This window comes from Canis lupus, chromosome 28 (assembly GCF_048164855.1).
Source record: "Canis lupus baileyi chromosome 28, mCanLup2.hap1, whole genome shotgun sequence".
Lineage (NCBI taxonomy): Eukaryota > Metazoa > Chordata > Mammalia > Carnivora > Canidae > Canis > Canis lupus.
In genome coordinates, this window is record NC_132865.1 from 14,188,992 (window position 1) to 14,212,558 (window position 23,567).

The following is a 23,567-nucleotide window of genomic DNA, read 5'->3' on the forward strand; positions in this document are numbered from 1 at the left end:
TTCATTTAAATTGTCAACTTCTTTAAAGCAAATTCTTAATTAATTCTACCCATTGAAATTTTTTGCCTTATCTCTGAAAAATACCAACAGTTCTCTATAAAATTTCAGACAGTGAATAAAGACAGAAAATTTCTGTATTAAAAAAAAAATCTCAATCTCTGTGGATTCGATTTCCCCATTTTTAAAATGATGGGATTAGGGGCACCTAGTGGCTCAGTCAGTCAAGCATCCAACTCTTGATTTCTGCTCAGGGCATGATGTCAGGGTCCTGGGATTAAGCCCCACGTCAGGGTCTGCTCAGCAGAGTTTGCCTGTCTCTCTTCTCTCCCTTCTTCCCCCTTTGCCCCTCCTCCTCTGCCCCTCCCTGGCCCCCCATGCATTCATGAATTCTCTCTCTCTAAAACTAATCAATCTTAAAAAAGATAAAGTAAAATTGAGGGGATTGGACAAGATAATCAAGTCCCATCTAATTCTCTGACTTTATGATCCATTTTTACAACTTATTTGTCCTCTAACCCACAGGAAACAATCCTGAACAATACATACCAGGTATTATTTTTAACAAAACATATTTACCCATAAATATGATATATTTTTTAATAAGGTAAAAACAAGCATTGTTTCTTTCTAATAAAAATCAAAAAAGTTGTTTCAAGTCCTAGTTCTACTAAGTTATGTGACTTTGGGCAAGGTGCCAAGGTGGCTTAGTTTCCACATTTGTTCTTGTTAAAACCACTACCATTTACCTCAAAAAGTGTTGTAAATATTGACGCACTTATGAGTGAAATAGGGATTTATTTTCTATTAAGTGGTTGTAAGGAACAAACGAGATAAAATGACCAAAACTTCTGAAAAGCTTTTTAAAAAAAACTTTAAAATCTTTACCAATGTAAGATCTTTGTAACACATCTTAATTTACCTATGTGTGACCTAATATAGGCACTTTCACATTCCATGTCTTTCTGAAATTGGAAGCTGGCTAAATAAAGTGATAATTTTTCAATGCAATCAATTCTTAAAAAACACACTTCAACTGGATTCTAACAGTATTTCACTCTGAGGAGTAATTTAGAGTGTCTGAAGTATGCTCGCTCACTCAAATTATCTAATTTTCATAAACAAATTTTCCCATTTTTTGCATGTGCAAACTGAGACCAAGTGTGGTTTTTCACTATGCCAGAATAGTTTTCTAAGTGCTCCATGTTTATGTGCTTATTACTAAGATCTCAAAAGAGATATGCAGTTTGTTTTTTGTTTTGTTTTTTGGGTTTTTTTTTTTTGTTTGTTTTTTTTTTTAGTTCTAATCTAGAAGCTCAGAATCATGCATCTGATTTTAAAGTGGATTATATTACTACATATTTTGTCCACATCCATGGCTTTTGTAAACTACATTATGATTGTGTTTAAGAAACGTGCCATAAAACCCCATAGGCTTTTCTTCCTGTTGGGGAAGTAGGCCTCGATGCACGCCAAACTGGAAAATCATGTTATAACCATCCATACCAACTTGTCTGAAATCTAACTTGAGAAAAGGCTAATTGTAAATATCTCCAAAGGAATTTGGTCCTGAAAGAATGTGAAAAAATGGGCATGAACAGCTGGCCATGCCCCTTTAGGAAGGCACTCCGTGGCTAGTATCTATGTGGAGAGACCAGGAAGAGTCATAAGGCCCCAGGGAGTTTCCAGGGGTGATGACAGACCATCTCCTCCTCTTCCCACAAGATACAAGTGGGGATTTCTTCCATTGCTGAATAGTCCTGAGGACTTCCCCAGGCTCCTTAAGAGAAGGTACCAAAATGGAACTCCCCACTGCTGGGGACTCCTGAGGTTCTCTTTACATTGGAGTTCTTAACCCACACTGCATTTGAGAAACACTGGGGGACTTTATAAACTATATCCCTGGACTCCATCCCAGATCAATGAAATCACCCGGCTGGTGATGAGTGGTAGGGTCCAGGCTTAGGTTGTTTTAGAACCTTCTAGGTGAGGTTCATGTATAGTAGTAGAGAACCACTGCTTTAGGCTGTCTGCCTGGTCACCACAAGGGCCCCTGCACCCCCACTCTATGATCAGAAAAATTGGAGCATATGAAGATTTGGGGTTTGGCACTCGTTTTTCTTTCCTATCCTTCAATAGCCCTTCTCCATCCTCTTCCCATACCCAATGCTTTTAGGTTCTATTTCTTTCTGCCTCTCTCCTGTATCTCCTCTCCTATAGACATCAACTCACAAGAAATTATCAGGAACCCATTTATATTAAAATATATAAAACTGATAACCTTAAGTGACCATTCTATCAGTGGCACTGTTCCATTATTCATGTATACTATAGATAGAATACAGTTAAGGGAATAAGGCTTTAATATGCCATGGACAGTTGGACAGTGGGCTTTGGTGGAGCACCCCATACCACATCCTCTACTACACCCATGCTTCGGAAAAGTAGCATCTGTTTAGTCAGAAGATGCCTGCTCCCTTTGCCCTACTGGTCAGGACTCTGAGGGCTTCATTTGACACAACTGTATCTTGGTTGGATGCTCTTGGGAGCAAACTGTACATAAAATTAAAGAAGGGGAAACAAAAAAAAAAAAGTATGCGTTGACTTCCAGAGATCTTCTATATGACTTGAAAAGTGATCAGAAAGCAGAAAAATTCTGTTGTGCCAAGGACCAGCTCTCCTTTCCCTGAAAAAGGAATATTTTTGCCCTGAGCAAACATAAGGAGATGGGATATGATTCCAGTGTAAGAAATCAAATAAGTGTTTAGCTGTATCCTACTTATCTGTGTGATAAACAGTCAAAACTAAACTGTATGTATCTTGTGTGGTTTGAATTGAAGCCAATAGATCAGCGAGAGTATGAAGGATGAGTCATTTCATGCTTTCATGATGTTTCACTGGAGAATGGGCACTGCTGCCCAAATGATGCAGCTTTAAAACAAACAGCAAAAGCCCCTTGGTCATCACAACCTCTTTACATCAAAACTAGTACTGTGTTTACATCCACTGGGAAAGTCACCACAGAACAAATAATGAGACTTTCGCGCATACAGCATAGCACTTATCAGAAGAAACCAAAAAGTCTGTCCTTTCAGAGTAGCTGGCTTCAAATATTTATTTATTAAATGCAGTTAATGTTTAAGCCCAGATTGCTTATTAAATATCAACTCCAGGATTTGAAATGTGACAAGCTAAATTAGTTATAAATGACATACGAGTAACGTGGAAGACTTAGCTATGTTGCTGACTCGCCCAAACGTTTTGAACCAAATTTCTGTTAGTAATGTGTTGTCAGAGAAAGTGAGGGGAAAAGAGATACAGCAGAGAAATCTATATTCTGTCCTAAAACCTAGTGTGTGACTGATGAATGGCTGCCATGGTCAAGGATGAGAAGAGAACAAACAAACAATTGATACAAATACATTAAATTCACAGAAACTCTTCAGGACCTGACTTTATGAAACAGAAGCAGCACCAGCCAAGACATTTTTAGATGGCCCTTTTGTGGTAAAAATAATTTGAGGTTATTCTATTCTTAGAAGTTTGGAAGGAATCTGTTGACATATGGCTCTAACAAATTACAAACACCCCCAAATTTTTGTTAGGAAAACATACTGCCAACTGTGAAACGTGTGGCTCATTACTATTTGAGAAATGCTTCTGTAATAATTTAATAATAATAAAAGCAATACTTTTAACTTCTGACTGTTTTATTAATACTATTTACCATATCCTGTTGGCTAACTTCACATTAGAGGTTTCAAATTTATAATAATAATAATAATATAATAATAATGGCATCTAACATTCACTGAATGCTGTCCATGTGCCCAGAATTGGGTCAGGGGCTTTGTGTGTATTATGTCATAAAATTGTCATTGTTTCCATTTTGCCTATGAGGAAAGAGACTCTGAGAAGTGAAGTGACTTACCCAATCATGGCCACTATGCATAGGCTGCATATTTCAGTTCCAGCTTTGTCTATTTTGCATATCTTTGCTTTTAACCACTACACTAGATTGTTTCCTCATAGAAATTCATCAGCAAACTAAGAAAATAGGGTCTAACTAAGCTATATCTTGGAAAATATAGACATATCCAGTTGGGTATGACTGAAATATTTCTCTAGCAGTTTAGACCACGTGGTAGCATTTTTTTTTTAATTTTGTGGGAGACAGAATAAAACAAGAAAATATACAGTATGTTATGGGAGAAAATCTTTGCAACTTTGAGGCAAGCAAGGATTTCTTGAGATACAGAAAGCTCAAATAATAAAGAAAAAAAGTTGATAGTTGAACTGCACCAAAAAATTTTAAATGTTTTTTTCTTCAGGAGACACCAGCATGAAAATGAAAGCAATCTGTGCACTGGGAGAAAATGTATATAGTGCAAATACCTGACAAAGGACATGTGTCCAGAATATATAGAGAATTCTTACAACTCAATAAGAAACAATAATCCAATTAAAACCATGGACAAATGATTTGAACTGATACTTTACCAAAGAAGATATATGGATGGCTGATAAACAAATGAAGAGACACTTAACACTATTAGTCATAGAGAAATGCAAATTTAAACCACAAGGAGATACCACTACCCACCTACTACTATAGCTAAAATTAAAAAGGCTGAAAATATCAAGTGTTACCAAGGATGTAAGAGCAACTAGAATGCTCATACGTTACTGGTGAGAATGTAAAATGGTACAATAACTTTGGAAAACGGTTTGGCAGTTTCTTACAAAGTTAAGTATATACTTACCATATGACCCAGCAATTGTAGGGTTTTACCCAAGAGAAATGTGAACATATCCATGCAAAGTTTTATAGATTTTATTTTATTTTAAAGATTTGTATTTATTTATTCACGACAGACACAGAGAAAGAGAGAGGCAGAGACACAGGCAGAGGGAGAAGCAGGCTCCATGCAGGGAGCCTGACGTGGGACTCGATCCCGGGTCTCCAGGATCATACCCCGGGCTGAAGGCAGCACTGAACCACTGTGCCACCGGGGCTGCCCACCATGCAAAGTTTTATACAGAAACATTCTAGAATGTTTATTCAGCTTATAAGAGTCTCGACTTGGAAACAAATCAAATGGCCATAAACTGATGAATTAATAAATAAGTTGTGGTACATCCTTAAAATAGAATATACCAAGAAATAAAAATGAACCACTGATACATGCAATAATATGGATAAATCTCAAAAAAAAATATGCTGAATGAGAGATATCAGACACAAAGAGTATATACTATAACAATTCCATCTATATGAAATTCTAGGAAAGGCAAATATAATCTACAGTGATCTGCATGATCTATCTTTCTTCTCTACTGGATCTTTCCCATTAGAATAAAACATGTTGTTCTTTCTCCCACACCCAACCCAACATTAAAGAGCACATCAGCTGTTGCCTGGAGCTAGGGTTGGGGAGATAAATTTACTGCGAAGAAAGGGGCAAAAGGAAACTTTTGACCTGATAGAAATGTTCTATGTCTTCATTGTGGTAGTAGTTACATGTATATAAGTTTGTCAAACCCATCAAAGGGCACACTTAAAATGAGTGTTTTGAATTGTATGTAAACTATATAGCTCTGTATGTGTGTGCGTGTGCGCGCTTATTAAGTTAAATGTTAGCAAATGGTAGAAACAAAGTAAGGAAGAAGGATAAGGAATGCATGGGAATGTGGTTTGATGTCATTTTTAAGTAGGTAGAAGCAGGAAGACCAATTAGGAGGTTATTGCAATAATCTAGGAGAGAGATGATGATGATTTAGTTAGACCGTAATGGCAGCAGTAGAGATAGTGAAAAGTGACCAAATTTGGGTAGATGTTGAAGACAGAGACATAGGAGTCACTCATGAATTGTATTTGGGGTGTGAGTAAAAGAGAGGAGTCAGGCACTAGTCCAAGATATTAAGCCTGAGCAACTGTGAGGATAACATTGAAATGGGGCAAACCTTATGGGGGAGCTTTTAGGGAAAGACCAGGAATTCAATTAGGACATGTTAAATTTGAGATATATGTTAGACATCCAAGTAGAGATATTGAGTAGGCAGATATGAATCTAGAGTTCAGAGGAAAATTCTAGACTGAACATACAAGTTTAGGAGTCATTGCCATACATGTGGTTTTTAAAACACCAGACTGGATGAATTCACCAAGAGAGTAGAGAGAGAAAAGAAAAGAGTTCCAAGGACTGAGCGTGTAGCATTTCAATGTCCAGAAGCCATGGAGAGGAAGAGAAATCAGCATAGAGAGAGTAGGACAGAACAATGAGCAAGGAGGAAAACGAGAGTGTGCATTTTTTTTCCTTAGAAGACTGTTGGGGAGGAGGTGTTTTTATTTTTTTTAAGTTTTTTATTTATTCATTTGAGAGAACACGAGCAGGGGGAGGGAGAGGGTTAGAGTTTGAAAAGGGAAAAGCAGACTCTCTGCTGAGCGGGATGCCCAACTTGGGGCTCAATCCCAGGACCCGGGGATCATGACCTGAACCAAAGGCAGATACTTAACTGACTGAGCCACCCAGGCACCCCTGGGAAAAGTGTTTTTAAAAAAGGGAGTGAATACCTGTGCTAAATCCTGCTGACAGATCAAGTAAATTGAGGACTGAGCTGACCATTGGATTTGGCAATGTGATGGTCAGCAGTAACTTTAACAAGTTTGGTGGAGTAAGGGGGGGAAAGCCTCATTGGAGAGAATTAAACCAAGTGTGTGAGGGAAGTAATTGGAGACAGCAGTGTAGAAAAAATTTTTAAAGGACTCTTGTTATAATGAGGGGAGTGAAATGGCCCAGGAACCAAAGGGAAAAGGAGGGATAAGAGAGGATTTGGGAGACAAAAAAGAAATAACAGGATTGATGCTGATGAGCATGACCCAAGAGAGAGAAGAATTGGTGATGCGGGAAAGGGGAGGGGTAACTACCAGTACAATGTCTTTGAGTTGGCAAGAGGCGATGGGAGTGTAGCAGACAGGCCATAATTTGAGAAACATAAAACAGGAAAGGACCCTCAATCAGACTTCCAATGACACATAGGTTGTGATTCTCTGGGTGCTCCCAGTGTAGCTCTGGCTCGATATCTTCCAGATGTGGACCATAAAGGAAAAACCTTCCCTTGCTCAACTGAATGTCTGGCCTCTCACCCCACTATGACCCTGGCTCTCCATGCCACAAATCCTATTGCCAAGTTTCTGAATGTTGCAAACACCCTTCTCCAATTTATGGGATGTGACTTTTCCTTAAAAGTCTCAAATACACTTCTTTTTCTCCTAATTCTGACATTTTCATATTTGATGGATGTTGAATTATTCTCCCAAATAGTTTCTGGCAGTATAAAACCAAGTGAGCTTATTTTAGCTCTCCGTTGTTTTTCCTGTGGCATTTTCTCTTATGCCAACCCAGCTAAGGAATGAGGCATGGTGGTGAGTGGCTGCTGCGGAGCTAGCAGACTGTGTTCCTAATCCAGGAGGTAGGTCAGGGAGCAGTCCTGTGGAGTCCACAAGAACCACAAAGTTAAAAAAAATACTTTGTAAACAAAGCCACTAAAAAAACAAGGGTTACATAAAGGCTCTGACCAGCCAGTTATATCATCTGAGATGGAGTACAAGAATTTTTAGCAAAAAAGCCCAAGGTATATGTTGTAGGATGCAGCCTTAATACCCTTGCCTAATCAGTTCAACCACTGTAGTAGTTATGCCTTGACTGCCAGGAGCATAAATATTTTGAGAGTCTTTGCCATTTTTATTATTTTAAGAGTGGGTTTCTAGTTTCCATGTGATAGAATTGAAGTACATGCTGCTATAATTACCTTCATATCTCTGGTTACTCTGCAGGGAAAAATATGGTTATGTGAATTCATTCAGAAACTTTAACAACAGCCTTCTATGTGTTAGGCATTGCGCTGGCCAGTAGGGATTTTAAAATGATGAAGGCGTGCTTTCTGCTTCTAGGGATCTCACTGTCTAGTTGGGTAGACAAATGAGAAGTAAGTATGTGGTAAATGCAATGAAAGTGATCAGTAGGGTAGTAGACCTATCCATAGCCCACATGGAGGGTCTGTGCAGGCTGAGAGGCTGCTAGAAGTTTCATAGATGATGGAAACACTGGAAACCAAAGAGGTTCAACATTTCTGAACCATAGAGTAGGAAATTGGAATGAGTTGAGACTTACAGCTGGAGAGGTAGGCAAAGGTAAATAGGGGCCAGCCTTGAATGCCACATGAAGGCATCAAGTAGGTGGTGAACATCTACTGGAAGCTTTAGCAGGAGAGTGGCGTGATCAAATCTTTCTTTCTTAATTAAGTAAGTAAGTAAGTAGGCTCTACACCCAATATGGAGCTAGCCAGGTGCCCCTCAAATCTTTATCTTAAATATCTGGTGAAGGAATTTTAGGAGAAAGTGTAAGTTGGATTGTCCAAGAGGCAGACCCTGAACCAAGGACTTTAGTTCAAGTAATTTTTTTTAAGTAAATGATCCCACAAGAAACTAGTAAGGAAATAGAAGAAACAGGATAAGGAGAGGCAAGAAGCCAAGCAGAAGAGCCGTTTCAAGTTAAGTCTCAGACAGCCTGATCCTGTGAGGAGCTCTGGAATATAAATTACACTACAGTTTGCCCCACCTTAAGGCAATGAGCTGGTTTTTGTGCACCCACGCCAGTCAGTTGTCCTCTACTGTCCACCCTGGGGGAAATGAAGATTCTTGGGTAGTTCCTGTTTTCCCTATCAGCTAGCAGTTTCATTGCCAAAGGACAGTCCTCTTCCACTTACAGGTACTGGCAAAGCATGCAGAAGCTGGGGGATGTAAAAAACTGAGCTGCTGAAAGAGATGGAAGCAATTTGAACGAAGCACCCAGAGTATCCACAGGGGAACTAAATTGGAATAATTTGTTTGTATTAGAAATAATTTTTTTAACAAGTAATTTGTTCAATAGGTAGCTATAACTCCTACCCCATTCCTTAATCTTACCCCATCTCTGACTGTCATTTCACTTCTAAATGAGTTGATGGTATCATCAGCATCCTTGGGCTAACTGAAGGGATAAAGGACAAAGTGATAATTGGGGATGAAGTAAGGGTAATGAGAGCACACATTAACAACGGGTAATGAAAAACAATTCTTTTTTTTTTTAAGATTTTGTTTATTTATTTGAGAGAGAGAGAGAGAGAGGAAGAGAGAGCAGCAGAACCCTGAAATCCTGACCTGAGCTGAAGGCAGATGCTTAACCGACTGAGCCACTCAGATGCCCCGAAAAACAATGATTCTTTTAAAACATCTCCAACTTGCTTTTCCAAGTAAAAGAATATATAGAAAAATGACATTTATGTGGCTTGAGATGGGACACTAATTAAGAAGGTGCTTCCATATGAGGGTGAGGAATGAAAAGGGGCAAGAACTCCTCTTGGGCTCATCAGACCCATCCCTTGGGAAGGGCAGCCAGGTGGGCTCTCCCCCTGGAACATTATGCCTTTTATTTTACACATAATGGCTGTGTCTCCAGATTAGGGGTGCTTGGGACTGGCTGACTTCCCACAGTTAATAATTACATATTGTTAGAGCTTCTGCTCATTAAATCTTGAATCGTCTAGACACTATCTAAAGAAACAAGGCCCTTTAAACACTGTCAACTATGTTGATTTAGCTGTGACTCATTAAGCATTTAGCCTTACATTGGTCCCAAATCATAATCTGAGATAAATATTAAGAGCAAATCTAGATCACTGGCTCTCAAAAGGGGTGAGGGAGTACAATTTTGCCCCTCAGGGAGCATTTGGAAATATTTGGAGATCCTCTGGGTTGTGCCCAGCAGGGGATTGTTCAGATATTGCTGTTAAGTATCTAGTGGGTAGAAGCAAGATATGTTGGTAAGCATTGCACAATGCACATGACAATCTCCCTCAACAAATAATTATCCGGCCTCAAACGTAAAACATAACAAGGTTATAAAACCCTGATTTAGATAGGTTTGTTGCAGTTGGGAAACAATGCAACAAGAATAAAAACCAAAGAAGGAGAGAATATTGGAGAATGTCAAACTTGGAGTCAAGTAATGGTATCTTTGCTCCTCTAACCTCTCTGCTTGGCACCTCATCCTGTGTAACCTGTGCCGTTCGTCCATCAGAGTCATCTCAGAAGCCCATCTCCTCAAACATATCCCTTCCCTCCTTTGTATCCCTTTTGCTCAGTGGTGTATCTGTTAGGACATCGCCTTATTTTGCCTTATTTTAGTTTCTCCTTTGGAACTTGTCTCATTTCCCCCTCCATGATAGGAAGTCACACAGGGTCTCCAAGTTTGACATCCCCAATATTCCCTCCTTTTTTGTTGTTGTTTTTGTTGTTGTTGCTTGTTTGAATCAAGTCAAAATGGATTAAATTTAATGACTTGCTCAGTTTATATCTAGCAATGGGATGAGTCAGAGTAGACAATGATGTTTACTCTTCGTCTTCTGGTCTGTCGTTTTCAGTCTTCTCCCTGGAGTGTTTCAGTGAACTCAGGGGAATTAGATGATCCTTATCCATTTCCCTTTTGTTCTACCGCCAGTTCCCTAATAAGAAGTGGCCCCGACTGTGAAATTCTTTGGAAAACAAGTCCAGAACTCTAGTGAGTAGATGGCCAGTTAGGCATAAATACTGAAAGAGAGAATACTCCAAGCCTTATAATATTTAGATGGATGTTTTAAGATGGTGTGGTAGGCAGAATTATGGCCTTCTAATGATGTCTGTGTCTAATTCCTGGAACATGTAAATATGTTATATTACATGGCAAAGAGGAGTGAAGTAGCACATGGATTTAAGATTGCTAATCAGCTGACTTTGCAGTGGTTGATAAGCTTGGATTATGGGGGGAGGGAGTAGTATAATCACAGGGTCCCTTAAATGTGAAAGGGGGAAACAGAAGAGTCAGTATCTGATGTGAGACCCGCCATTGCTAACTTTGAAGATGGAAGAAGGGACCATGCATCAAAAGCAAAGAGAGGGGACACCTGGGTGGCTCAGCAGTTGAACATCTGCCTCTGGCTCAGGGCGTGATCCCGGATTCCCAGGATCGGGTCCCACATCAGGCGCCTTGCATGGAGCCTTCTTCTCCTCCCTCTGCCTGTGTCTCCGCCTCTCTTTCTGTGTCTCTCATGAAAAAAGAAATATAAAATCTTAAAAAAAAAAAAGAGAGTAAGCCACTAAAAGCTGCAAAAGGAAATCTGTACCTCCCTAGAACATCTAAATGAAATCCATTCCTGCCAATTTTTTTATTTTGGCCCATTGAAACCCATTTCAGAATTCTGACCTCCAAAACCATAAAATAACATGTTGTTTTAGGCCACCCAACGTATGGTAATTTGTTACAGCAGCAATAGGAGACTAATACAGCTGGACACTTAAATTTGTTGTCTCTACAAATTGAGTGACAATTTTACAGCAATTTATTTTTTAAAAAATTGCATCTTACCATATAATTTTCTAAAGTTTCTTCCCAATCACAAAATGTTCCTGACACAGGAGGGGAAGAAAATTAGAAAAATTTAAACTGACACAATTAAAGACAAGCCTGAATCTTGTCAAGACTTTAATGACTTAAGAAACATGCTGGCAAGATGGCCTCATTTTCCAGGCTTTGTTTCTTGAGACTCCCAGATACCTCACATTCAGAAAAAGGGTAGGAATAAAAAAGATCAAGAGCTAAAAAAGAAAAATCAACTTTAAAATACTGTGCTTCCGGAGTACCTGGGTGGCTTAGTGGTTGAGCATCTGCCTTTGGCTTGGGTCATGATCCTCATCTTGAGCCCCTTGTCGGGCTCCCTGCTCACTGGGGAGCCTGCTTCTCCCTCATGTTTGCTGCTTCCCCTACTTGTGCGCACTCTCTCTCTCTCTCTGTCAAATAAATAAATAAAACTTTTTTTAAAACTTAAAAAAATAAACAGTGAATAGATGTTTAAAGAGTATCCTTTTGAAAGGGTACTAACCTGTTATCCTGTCTCTGTTTGGCACTGGTGTTTGTGATGTGTGTGTGATAAGATTCATCTACAGGGGGTGCCCAGGTGGCTCAGTGGTTTAGCACCACTTCCGGTCCAGGGTGTGATCCTGGAGACCCGGGGATCGAGTCCCACATCGGGCTCCCTGCATGGAGCCTGCTGCTCTCTCTGCCTCTCTCTCTCTCTCTCTCTCTCTGTGTGTGTGTGTGTGTGTGTGTGTCTTTCGTGAATAAATAAATAAAATCTTTAAAAAAAGATTCATCTACAGGGATATTTAAGGTCATTTATCCCTAAACTATTAGGGTTTTGGAGTAATCTCTGACTTTTAGGAGCCTAAGAATATTAACTTACCTCCTTAGTTTTATTGTAACCACAGTCTTAGAAGTGAAGAGCTGTTTGGTTGCCATGTCAGAATCGAGTTGCATTTTAAATAGCCAGAACTTTTAAATGATTCTGAATCACTTAGTATTACAGTGTTGACATGTTATAGTATATGGAAAATATAAACAGACTAGCTTTCAAAAAAGAGATACCCCTCACTAATTCTGGTAGTGCTCTGTTATAAAACGTGTATATTTTATGATGAGTCTGGAGTGGAGAAGTTAGAATTAGAATGCAGTATTTTAGGTCTAAGATCTTAGTTCCCCTTCTTAATATGTAGTCAAAATTAAAAAGACTCTAAGTTAGTAAAAAGTGTGCTGTTCAGTTTTTCTGGTGCTTGAATAGAATTGAGAAAGGTATTATATAGGAGTTTTCAAAGAAGAACCAAAAACAACCCAATAGAACCACTGGTGGTTCCATTCCTTTTAAAGGATTGAAAATAGTATAAAAGTGAAGCTAAACTTTTAAGTTTTCAACAGAAAGGTATACATCTCAGTTCTATAAAAACAATCAACAGGGTTTGAATATAGGCATTTAACTGTAGGTGAGAATAACTGACAGAGGTTCAAGCCCTCCTCCTGCTTCTCTAAGAAAAGTCAGCTACATCAGGGAAGTGAGGGAAACCAGCAGGAATACAGATGTTCAAAGAACCCTTTTCCTCCCCCCCCCTCCGCCCCCCACCTCCCTGGCAGTTCCAGGGGGTGGCTGGGGGCAGGGAGAGAAGGGAGATGGACTCTAGTTCCCTACAACCTCCCTTTCCCCAAAGTCATCTTCCAAAACAAAACAAACCTGTGAGCCCAAACTCTGTCCGATCAATGCAACTTCAGAACGAGCCGTCCAGTCCGCTTTGCTAGCTCCACCGGCGTCCCTCAGCCCTCCTGTATAGTTGGAGTCCTGACTGCTTCTCACTCAAGGACACAGTGAGGGGCAATTTGGTAGGCATGGCCCCGTGTTCTTGTGACACCTCATTTACACCTTGTAATAAAGAGTCATCTCTCTGACCTTGATAGATTTTTTTTTCCAGAAAAGTGAATTATTTATATCTTCTTATAGCCACATATGCTGCCCAGAAGTCACCCATTTATCTGACATGTTTTATTAAGGATACCAGATGTTCCTGCAGTAAGTTTTAGGTATCACACCCCCTGACAAACAGTCTAAAGGAGAACCAGACCTTCAAGTGAATGTATACAGAAACTTCGTAAGCCTCTAAGAATGGAAAATGTATTTTCTGAGACATTAGCATACGGAGGCTGAGAATTGCCCATTTCTAACTCCTCCCGTGTAAATAATAATTGATTCACATACCTTCTCTTCCCTGCCCACACCTCCCCCTCCTCCCTGCATCCACTCCATACTCCCCCCCAACTCAGGAGTTATTGAAAGCTATTAAAACTTGGAGTTTTACTGTCTATGTATCTGTTAAGTCAGGCTTTTTTGGACAATAGTTTACTTTGATTCTCCTGATGTCTACACAGGCCAAGGTAATTAGTCATTAGCAATTATGTGCTGCTAATTACCGCTAGTGCGAAGTGCCTGGGAGACGCCAACACAGGGTGTTAATAGCAATTTGTTTTGTGGGTTGGAGTGGTGGTTTGATTCCATTTCCTATTACATCCTCAGTACAGTGTATCTCAAGTGGCGTTGTAGATTGGAAGTGGCATTAAACTTTCAGCAGAAGACATTCATCCCACTTGGACATTTTCATGCTAAAACAGCCCACTTGTCAAAACTCTTAGCTATCAGGGTGACAGATGTTACATGATACACAACTAGGTAGAAAGCTGGCATCTGACATCTTTTAGCTGTGCGGGCACACACGTCAATATGCCATAAAATGCAGACACTTCCCCACAGAATCTGGATAAACACTTCTTACTGCGCCTTTGCTGTATCAATTTGGAACAGATGGGTTGCTGTTTTTCTGATGTATTATGACAAGCAGCAGCAACTACTAATCATAGCACCAAGAACTGTTGGTGTCTAATGCTGTTCTTTTTCAATGTCACCCATTAAGTGACATTCTTTGCTCCTGAACAGAGAATAAAATTTTTCATTTTTTAAAATGAGAGAAAAGGGACCCCTGGGTGGCTCAGTGGTTAAGCATCTGCCTTTGGCTCAGATCATGATCCCTAGGTCCTGGGATTGAGTACTGTATTGAGGTCCCCATGGGGAGCCTGCTTCTCCCTCTGCCTAAAAAATAAAAATACAAATAAAGAGGAAAAGGATTAATTGATAGTTCTCAGGGAGAATGTGAGAGCCTTTAAGACTAGTGTTTTCCTCTTCTTTTCTCATGCTTTCAGATCTTGGTCTGCACACCACCATGTGTACTGAATTTTGTACATTTTCCTAGGCGCCAAACTTTGAAACCAGGTACCTAGACAGCACGTTAAGGAGGCAGGGCCAGGGGATAAGGGTTGGTGTAGCCAGTGCCCATTAGGACCTGAAGCTCCCATCAGCACAATCTTTAGAGTCATTCACCCTCTCAGCACAGGGGCTATGGTTGGTCCCCTGGTTCCATCTACGTGCTGCCACTGAAGGACCCGCAGATTTGTTTTAACCTGGTTTTATGTCTCTTTTTTTCCCAAGATTTTATTCATTTATTCACGAGAGACTAAGAGAGAGAAGCAGAGACATAGGCGGAAGGAGAAGCAGGCTCCTCATGGGAAGCCTAATGCAGGACTCGATCCCAGGACCTAGGGATCATGATCTGAGCCAAAGGCAGATGCTCAACCACTGAGCCACCCAGGCATCCCAACCTGGTTTTATTTCTATACAAGAACACCAGGCGGTACACAGACTGAGATCTCCTGTGTGTACCCCCACAGCCCAACCTCATGTGGCGGTCCTGCGTCATACATGCCATCTAGGCGTCCCTGGCACCTCAAACCAAGCATATCAAATCACCAGAGTCTCTTCATCTGATTGGGTAGCAGAGGGTGGTTTGGGGAAACAGGGTGCCAGAAAAAGGAATCAAAGTTAGCCTAGAATGTCCCCGAACTCCCCAAAGCAGCCTTGCCTCTCCTTGGTACAGACTCCACTTTCACGGCATGGGGGCTGCCCTCACTCCCCATCTGACTGCCGTGCTTCATGGGGCTGCACAGGTTTGTTTGCTTTTGAAAGAGAGTGTAACATGACTTCGTTTCTTTAGTGACAGCTACACTGCCTACAAGCTGGCTGATGTCTATGGAATTCAGAGTGTGAAGCGGGCCTCTGTGGGTCTGAAGGGGAGAAGAAAAACCACAGAGTGATTTATTGCCTCGAAAGCCCTATTCACAGATAATGGAGAGGAAGAAGCCTGTTCCAGATCCAGGAGGGGTGGCCTCTTGTCTCGCATCTAGGTAGTGGGAAGCAAAGGCAGTTTAGCCAGTAATTCCACGACATTAAGATTCCTTACTTATATCTAAAATGCAAAAATTCCACCTGGAATTCAGAAATCGTGTCCTGATAAAAGATGCAAAATTAAGTACGGTAGTTAATGGTGTGGAATTTGGAGTCAAACATTCATGCTCCAGCTGGCTCTGACAGTTGCTTGCTGTATGACCTTGGAAAAATTACTTAAATTTGGTTTCCTCATCTATAAACTGAGGATAACAGAATCCCATTTTACAGGGGCATTGTAAGAATCAAATGAAACGTTGTATGTGAAATGCTCTGTGTCTGACACAGAAGAAATGCTGCACAAACCAACATATAATTATTGTTTAGATTAATAAAGCAGGGGAAGGGGAAGAAATGGTGAAGGCAGGAAAAAGTATGATTTATAGAGGCACCTGAATGGCTCAGTCGGTTGATGGGCATCGTGGACTCTTGGGTTCAGCTCTAGTCATGGTCTCAGGTAGTGGGGATCAGCCCCGTGTCCCTCGGACCACTCAGCTCAGAGGCTGCTTAGGATTCTTTCCCTCTCTCTCTCCCTCCCCATCTGCTCCTCCCCCTGCTCACTCATTCTTGCTCACTCGTGTGTGTGCACTCTCTCTCAAACAAATAAATAAATCTATTTTTTAAGTATGACTTATATATGACCATGGTTACCTATAAAGATTTTTCCCTAAAGTAATTACATTATCTTGAAGATTCAGTAAATTCGACCTATCCCAAAAGGGGACTTAGAATTCCTTTGCATTCCTATCTGTGGGATGCAATCTGACATTTACTGCCACTTTATCGATTCAAGTTTGCAGAGACTTTTATCTATTCCAATGAATTTTGCCTAGAAGCAGGCTCCACTGTCTCCAGCGAATGCCTTAGGACGGCCTCCCAGAAGTAATATCATGACAGGGATGAGTGACAAAGGAGTTATTTCTCTTCCTCATTTTTTTTTTCTTCTTCTTTTTAAGAGGTGACATAGCTATCTAGTAAAGCAGCCAGATATAAATATAAGTAATACTGGTAAATTTAAATAAATATTAAAGAACCCCATTCACAATTTCTTAAATGCAATAAAATTTAACTTTGGTTTCATCTCCATGCTTAAAGAGAACACTTCTTTTTGCTCACCATAAATCTTCACCTCTGGATATTAAAGGGTCAGCAATTTTATTCTGATAAATACCCAGTGATACCACGTAGCCCAGAAAATAGTCCTCACAGCAGCTTCCTTAAGTCAAGGAAAGGAAACATTTGATAATCAGATATTTTAGGGTCCAAGATTCAAATTTTATCCTCAGTACAAGCCTTTTCAATTTCACAAAGAAACAAAAAGCCTTCCAAAAAAAATACATAAATGTCAGAGGAAATTTAGTTAAAAATCCCTTGATTTTATTCAATTAGGTTTTGGTTTTTTTGTTTTTGTTTTTTTCTGTTCACACTTAAAAGACAAGAAGTAACCTTAATAATGCACTCTCTGTTTTAGAATACGGGGTAGCAGTTTTGTTTTTCCCAGTGTCTCCCCTGCTCTTACAGTTTTCTGATTCCTCATTCTATTTAAAAAGATGAGAGATTTTTTAAAAACAAAAACAAACCAACCAACTAAATAGTGTTTCTTAAAATGATGGGAGCGGGTCATATTTTATTTTCTAATGAAACCTCTTTCTGCCTCACTGCAGGCAGCCCTCTACTTTTATATACATTTCTGTAAATGTGTTTGAAGATTAGATATGTGAATATGAAAAATCAGATTTACGTGTTGTAATAGGCTGACTGGTGGCCCCCAAAGACACCCACATCCTAATCCCCAGGACCCACAAATGTGTTACTTTACGTGACATCAAGTATTTTGCAGCTTAAAATCACATATGATTAAATTAAGGCATTTGAGCTACAGAGATTATACTGGATCATTCAGGTGGGCCCAATGTAACAAAGGTCCTTATGAGAAGGAGGCAGGATCTCAGAGAGGAGAGGAGACGCTATATTGCTGCTGACTTTCAAAATGGAGCGAGGGGCCCCTAGAAGCTGGGAAAAGCAAGGCTCTCCCCCAGAGCCTCTAGAAGAAATGCAGTCCAGCAGACTCCTTTTGGGCTTCTGACCTGCCGAAGTGTAAGCTAATCTATTTGTCATATTTCAACCATTACACATGTGGTAATATGTTATGGTAGCAATAGAAAATTAATATATATGCTATATGAGGATTTGGGATCGCAGAGGAATAAAATACATTATAAAATCTCTTAGAGTTCCCACTGTTGCTGCTGCTTTCAAGTACTGAAAGATTCTGAACAGGTTAGACTCTTCCCAGGTCCCAGGATGGGAGATGGCAGGGTAAAAGAAACCAGTCAGGCTGTCTCCTGTCATCCCAGGGCTTTAGGAAGTTAAGCTAGGTATTGCCAAATCTGCCTCCAGTTCTCTCTCCTCTCTGCCCACTTGTGCCCACTCATGCCCACTGCCTCTCACTCTGCCACATTTAGATCACGAGCAGTTGTGATCACTAACCAGCCTCATACTGATGGCCGGGGATATGGGCATGAAAGGAGTCTCTCTTCCTCTGACGCCCAGCCAAGTGGTGCTCTGGTCCACCAGAGAATGCATACACAATGTATGCAACTACCAGCTGAGCTACCCCTGGCGGATTTTCAAGCAAACCTGTCTTTGCTCCATGCCTACCCTTGAGAATAAGGAGGGAGGGTAAGGCAGGACAAGGGGATGATACCTACCCTGGATGTTTTCCTTGTGTAAGCCAGCAAGCTTGAGGGCCCTCGGCATGCTTTAGAGGCTTGGCGATGGGGCTGGCAAGCAGAATGTAGCACAGGTTGGGGGCACAGGCAGGACCTATCAAAGGTTTTAAACAAAGATGCATACTTGTTTCCACATTCACCCCAAATTTCTGCTCAAGGAGTAATAGAAAATGATCCAAAAGAACCAATTCAGAAAGTCTAGGGAATAAAGGCATAATTCATTTGATGTGGTTTGGAGACACTCCGGTCTGCCTCATAGCTGAAACTTAATCGCAAATATGGCCCTCGTCACTTTAAATATAGAGATTAAATTTTATAGTATTTTGTAAAGATCAGGATGCCTGGGTGGCTCAGTGGTTGAGCTGTGCTTTTGGCTCAGGTCATGATCCTGGGGTTCAGGGATTGAGTCCCGCATCAGGCTCCCTGAGAGGAGCCTACTTCTCCAGCTCTGCCTATGTCTCTGCCTCTCTCTGTGTATCTCTCATGAATAAATAAAAAAATATTTAATAATAATAATAATATTTTATAAAGATGGGGCATTAGTGTAGATAGGTCACATTCAAACTGGAATCAAATCCTTTTCCCCTCCTAAATTTAATGATCTAGTAAGTTAGTCTCACAATCAAACTTATTCTATTGGCCTGAAATCTTTGTGTTAATGGACTGCTGACTTTAGTACTAATGAATTAACTCTTTATACTATGCAAAGTGGTTTTATTACCTATTTTAGACTCTTTAGATTGCATTTTTAAGGGCTCAGATTTTTTTTTTCAATTGGACAAGGAGAGGATTCCATATATTGAGACAAAACTTGGTTTCATGAAAGACAGAAGAAGATAATAGAAAGAGCCCTGATTTTATCATCAGGAGACCTCAATTCTCTTTGCGCTGCAGCTTCTTAGACACCGGCCAAACCATTTAACCTCTCTGAGGCTCTGTCCCTATTCATAAACTAAAATAATCATAGTGCCTATCTCTTGGGGTTGTTCTGAGGAGTAAATGAAATACACTGTGTGAAATGTCTAGCATAATGCCTAGTACATGGGATGTACTCAATAAATATTAGTAATTCTTGATATTTTATTTTTATCACCATTATCTTTTTTTCCTCTCTCTGACTGAGCTGTTTGGAAGCCAAATGAGGTCACTGCTTCCAAACATTTATTGAGTTTTTGCTATGTGCCAAGTATTACAATAGATGCAGAACACAGATGTGAGTGCCTTCAAGGAACTTGCACAGAAAAGGCACAATTTGATACCTATTAGGTACCACAGGAAAATCAACAGAAATAGAAGACAAGTTTATAGACAAGTCAACAACCTAGTTAACAATAGTTAAGCACATGAAACAGCTAGCCAACTCAATGTGTATAATTGGCATCATCTGTGTGGAAAGTCAGCCGAGGGAGGGATCAATGGGTAAAGATGTGTTGTTCACCCTTGGTGATGGCAAGAGATAGAGTGTAATGATCAATATTTATGGCTGAAGATGAGACACTGAGAGAATCATTTGCTATGATTCTACCCTTCTAGAAAGCACCAAGCAAGTGAACGTCAAAAGCTTACTTAACCCTGCTTTGTGCCCATTCTTCCAAATTCTATTTTTCACTGACAAGCTTCTTTTTTTTTTTTTAAGATTTTATTTTGAAGTAATCTCTACACCCAGTGTAGGGCTCAAATTTATAACCCCAAGGTCAAGAGTCCCATGCTCTACCCATTGAGCCAGCCAGATGGCCCTAGACTTTTCTTATAAAAGTAACTCGTGCTCATTGTAGAAAACTGAAAAACATAAAAACAAAATAAAAATCATATATAATTCAATACTACAGAAATAAGCACTAGGAATAATTTGTCTTTTTTTCAGGGAATTTCTAGAAAAGTTAAACTTTTACCTATGAACCTGAGATGTCTGCCAAAGTTACCCTTCACTCTGAGCTTATAGAGTAGGTTGGCTCAAGGCCCCTCCCTCATCTCCCTGGAGTTGCAGTTCCTGCTCTAAGATTGTTTCAAGTTCCCCCAGGGGTTACAGTCTCTTAAACTGGCTCCCAGTTCTGATTCTACCGAATTTAATCTTAAATCCACCTTCTCAAGCTGTTCTTTTTTTTCTTTATTCCCCACCAATCTAAAGGTGGGACTCTACCCCTATAGTTCGATTTTTCTTGAAACTGTCACACAAGACATTCCTATATTTAGCAGATTTTACCAAATGAGAAAATGGAAAAAGTTTATATTGAATATATGAGACTTACAGTTGAATATTAATATCCCTTTCCTAAAATCTTTTAATCCACCAAGGAGTATTTTTTACCATCTCTCTCTGTAGGATCCAGCCTCTATCTTCAATGTTATTTAAAATTGTTTTGTCAAATGATACCAAGAGTGCATTGGGATTTTGATTGGAGTTGATTGGAGTTGTATATTAATTTATGGATGATTGATACATTTAAAGTAGTGGACATCTCATATCCTTCTACTTCGCCCTTTTTAGTCCCTCTGTTTCAGTTGTAAACTGGATTTTTTTTTTAATTAACTGATGGCCATGTGTATGTACTTTAATTAATCACTTTATCAGGTATTGTATTAGCCTTAATAGTTTTGTTTTGTTTTTAGTTTTAATAGTTTTTTTTATTTAAATCTTTGAGGCACCACAGGTAGAAGGTAATATAATTTATAAACAGTGTGTGTGTGTTTTGCTAACTTATTTTCAATTTTTATACCTCTTTCTCTTGCACTTGAGCATTGCATTAGGAATTTCAAATTAACATGAATAATAGCAATGATAGTGGGCATCGTGGTCTTGCATCCAAAAATTTTAAAGGCTACTGTATAGTAGCAGTCTCCAGGTTCTCACCCTGCTTCTACCCCCAGGCTTCCTTCAAAGACATGCCTCCCTCCACCCTCTAACCAGAAATACAAAACTTAAGTTGCACTGTCCAGCCACTTCCTCAGCAATTCTGATCACCTTTCACCTCTTTGCAGTATTTGATGATTGAGGACTCTTTCTTCAAATTCTCTCCTTCCTGGGTTTCCATGACACCACATCATCTTGGTTTTATTCTTTTCTCTCTTTTTTCACATACTCATCTGTTCTTTCCCCTTCTCTTCCTTCTTTTTTTTTCTTCTCTTCCTTCTGTCTTTCTTTCTCCTGCAACAGCATTTGTTTTCTTCTTTCTCCTCCTCTCTAACCTCTTTACCTTAGGGAACAGTTCTTTCTCATGCACCAACAGCTCCAGCTCTTGACCTCTCACCTGAATGTGAATCCTGCCTGCCCATAACTGACTATTGTCTGAATGCCTCTACTAAGAGATTCTGCAGGATATGCTGATTTGTGTCCAAAATTAAACTTCTGATTGTTCCTCAAGTCCACTCCATCTTCTAGTTTCCCATTTCCCACACAAACACCAAAAAGATTGTATCTTAAAATTACTTTAGACTTATTTTACCTACATTTATACTCATTCCTAACTCCAGACCTTGGAGCTTGCTGCTTTCTCTACCTAGAATACTTTACTCCCTTCTATTTGCCAAATTTTATTCATCCTAAAAGGTTTAGTTTCCACCTACTTGTCTCAAGTGGCTGGCTGTGACTACTCGTCCACATCGATGTCCTCCTTTCCGCATTTCCCTAGCACTGGCCAGTTCCACTTGTGGTGGCCATGGACACCCCTAGGAAGTGATGGGCCTGAATTCAAAGCCAGGTCTGTCTGATTCTAGGGTCAGTGCTCCTAACTACTAGGTCTTGTCCACTGATGTGTTTTAATAGCTGACTGAAACAATCTCCTAATAAATAGAAATAAATTTCAGATAAAACACTAGCCCTTCACTAAAAATTTAATATAGTAGAGGAAATGCATATGATGTATTATTTGTTCTTGGTATTATTTTAATTGTTTTTGCAAGATGATGATACCATTGAATGATACCACCATTGAGAGGTGGAGTTACTAGTGATATTTATGGAAGCCTGTTCTGGACAGTCCTCATTCTTTGCTCATGTACTTCCCTCCATGGATCAGCCTTCGCTGGTTCCTCTTTGCCTAGCTAATTCCTACTCCTCCTTAAGTAGCAGCCAATACTTCACTTTTAAAGAAAGCCTTTTATGTCCCTCTTGACCCTCCCCCACATCACAACTGATTGATCTAGAAGAGAGTTTCTCAATCTCAGCACTATTTACATTTTGTACTGGATAGTTCTTTGTTGTGGGAGGAGGGGCTGTCCTATATGTTGTAGGATGTTTAGCAGCATTCCTTGTGTCCAGCCACTAGATACCAATAGCACCCTCTCCACCCCCACCAGTCATAACAATAGAAAATATCTCCAGACATTGCCAAATATCCCTTGAGGGGCAAAACTGCCTACAGTTGAGAATCACCAGTCTAAGATGGGCATGTGACCCAAAGTGGGTTGATTTGAGTTCTTCCCTGAGGATTTTTAGATTGTAATTGAAAAAGAGGATCCAGTCCTCTCTGAGTCAGGTCCTAGGTTGATGTGAGGCTTCGAGTTGATGGAGGCCTTTCTTCTTGACCTCTCACCTGAATGTGAATGTGGAGAGATCTGGTTTGTGGTAGGGATAATAAAGCCTATGTGTGGAAAAAATATACAAGACTCCTGGGGATATTCTAGTGCTTGATTCCAGTTGGTACCGAGTTCTTGCTATAGCTCTGTCCTCAGAGCATCATTATTCCAACCTTCTTTCCCTAAGCCAGTAAATATTAATACTTTTGTCTAATCAATTTTTGAATTGGGTTCATAACCCTTATAACTATAGGATTATAATACTCCTCTTTTGTGCTCCCTCAACAGTGTGCACTATATTTACTTACCTGTTTCTATGACTAGACTATAATCTCCTTGGGGACATGAATTTCTCATTCACTGTTAAGTCCCAGCACCCAATAGGCAACTTGGCACATGGTAGATAAGCAATAAATATTTGTGGAATAAATTTAATTAATAAATAAATGGGTGAATGAATGAAGCAGGATATGTTATTCTCCGGTCTCTCTTACTTCACTGCTTCCCATCCTTTATACCTCCAGAGGAGCTAAGCATGGGCCCCTTGCATACTTCTTTTTTTCTGAACACTGTTCAGGAACCACAGTGTTCAAA

The 23,567-nt window shown here is 39.9% G+C and overlaps 2 long non-coding RNA genes and 1 pseudogene across 10 annotated transcripts in view; all 3 read left to right on the plus strand.

Moving 5' to 3' along the window:
- LOC140620214 (uncharacterized) overlaps nucleotides 1-8,111 on the plus strand; it is a 36,305-nt gene extending 28,194 nt beyond the window's left edge. For both annotated transcript variants that reach the window (XR_012019982.1, XR_012019983.1), the window contains one exon: nucleotides 4,329-8,111. This is a non-coding gene — a long non-coding RNA (uncharacterized lncRNA). The remainder of the gene's footprint in view (nucleotides 1-4,328) is intronic.
- The window catches only part of LOC140620213 (uncharacterized), a 179,580-nt gene that overhangs the window by 97,130 nt on the left and 58,883 nt on the right, over nucleotides 1-23,567 (plus strand). The gene's annotated exons all lie outside the window — the stretch shown is intronic.
- Nucleotides 1-23,567, plus strand: part of LOC140620212 (small ribosomal subunit protein uS13-like) — a 69,273-nt pseudogene that overhangs the window by 40,893 nt on the left and 4,813 nt on the right.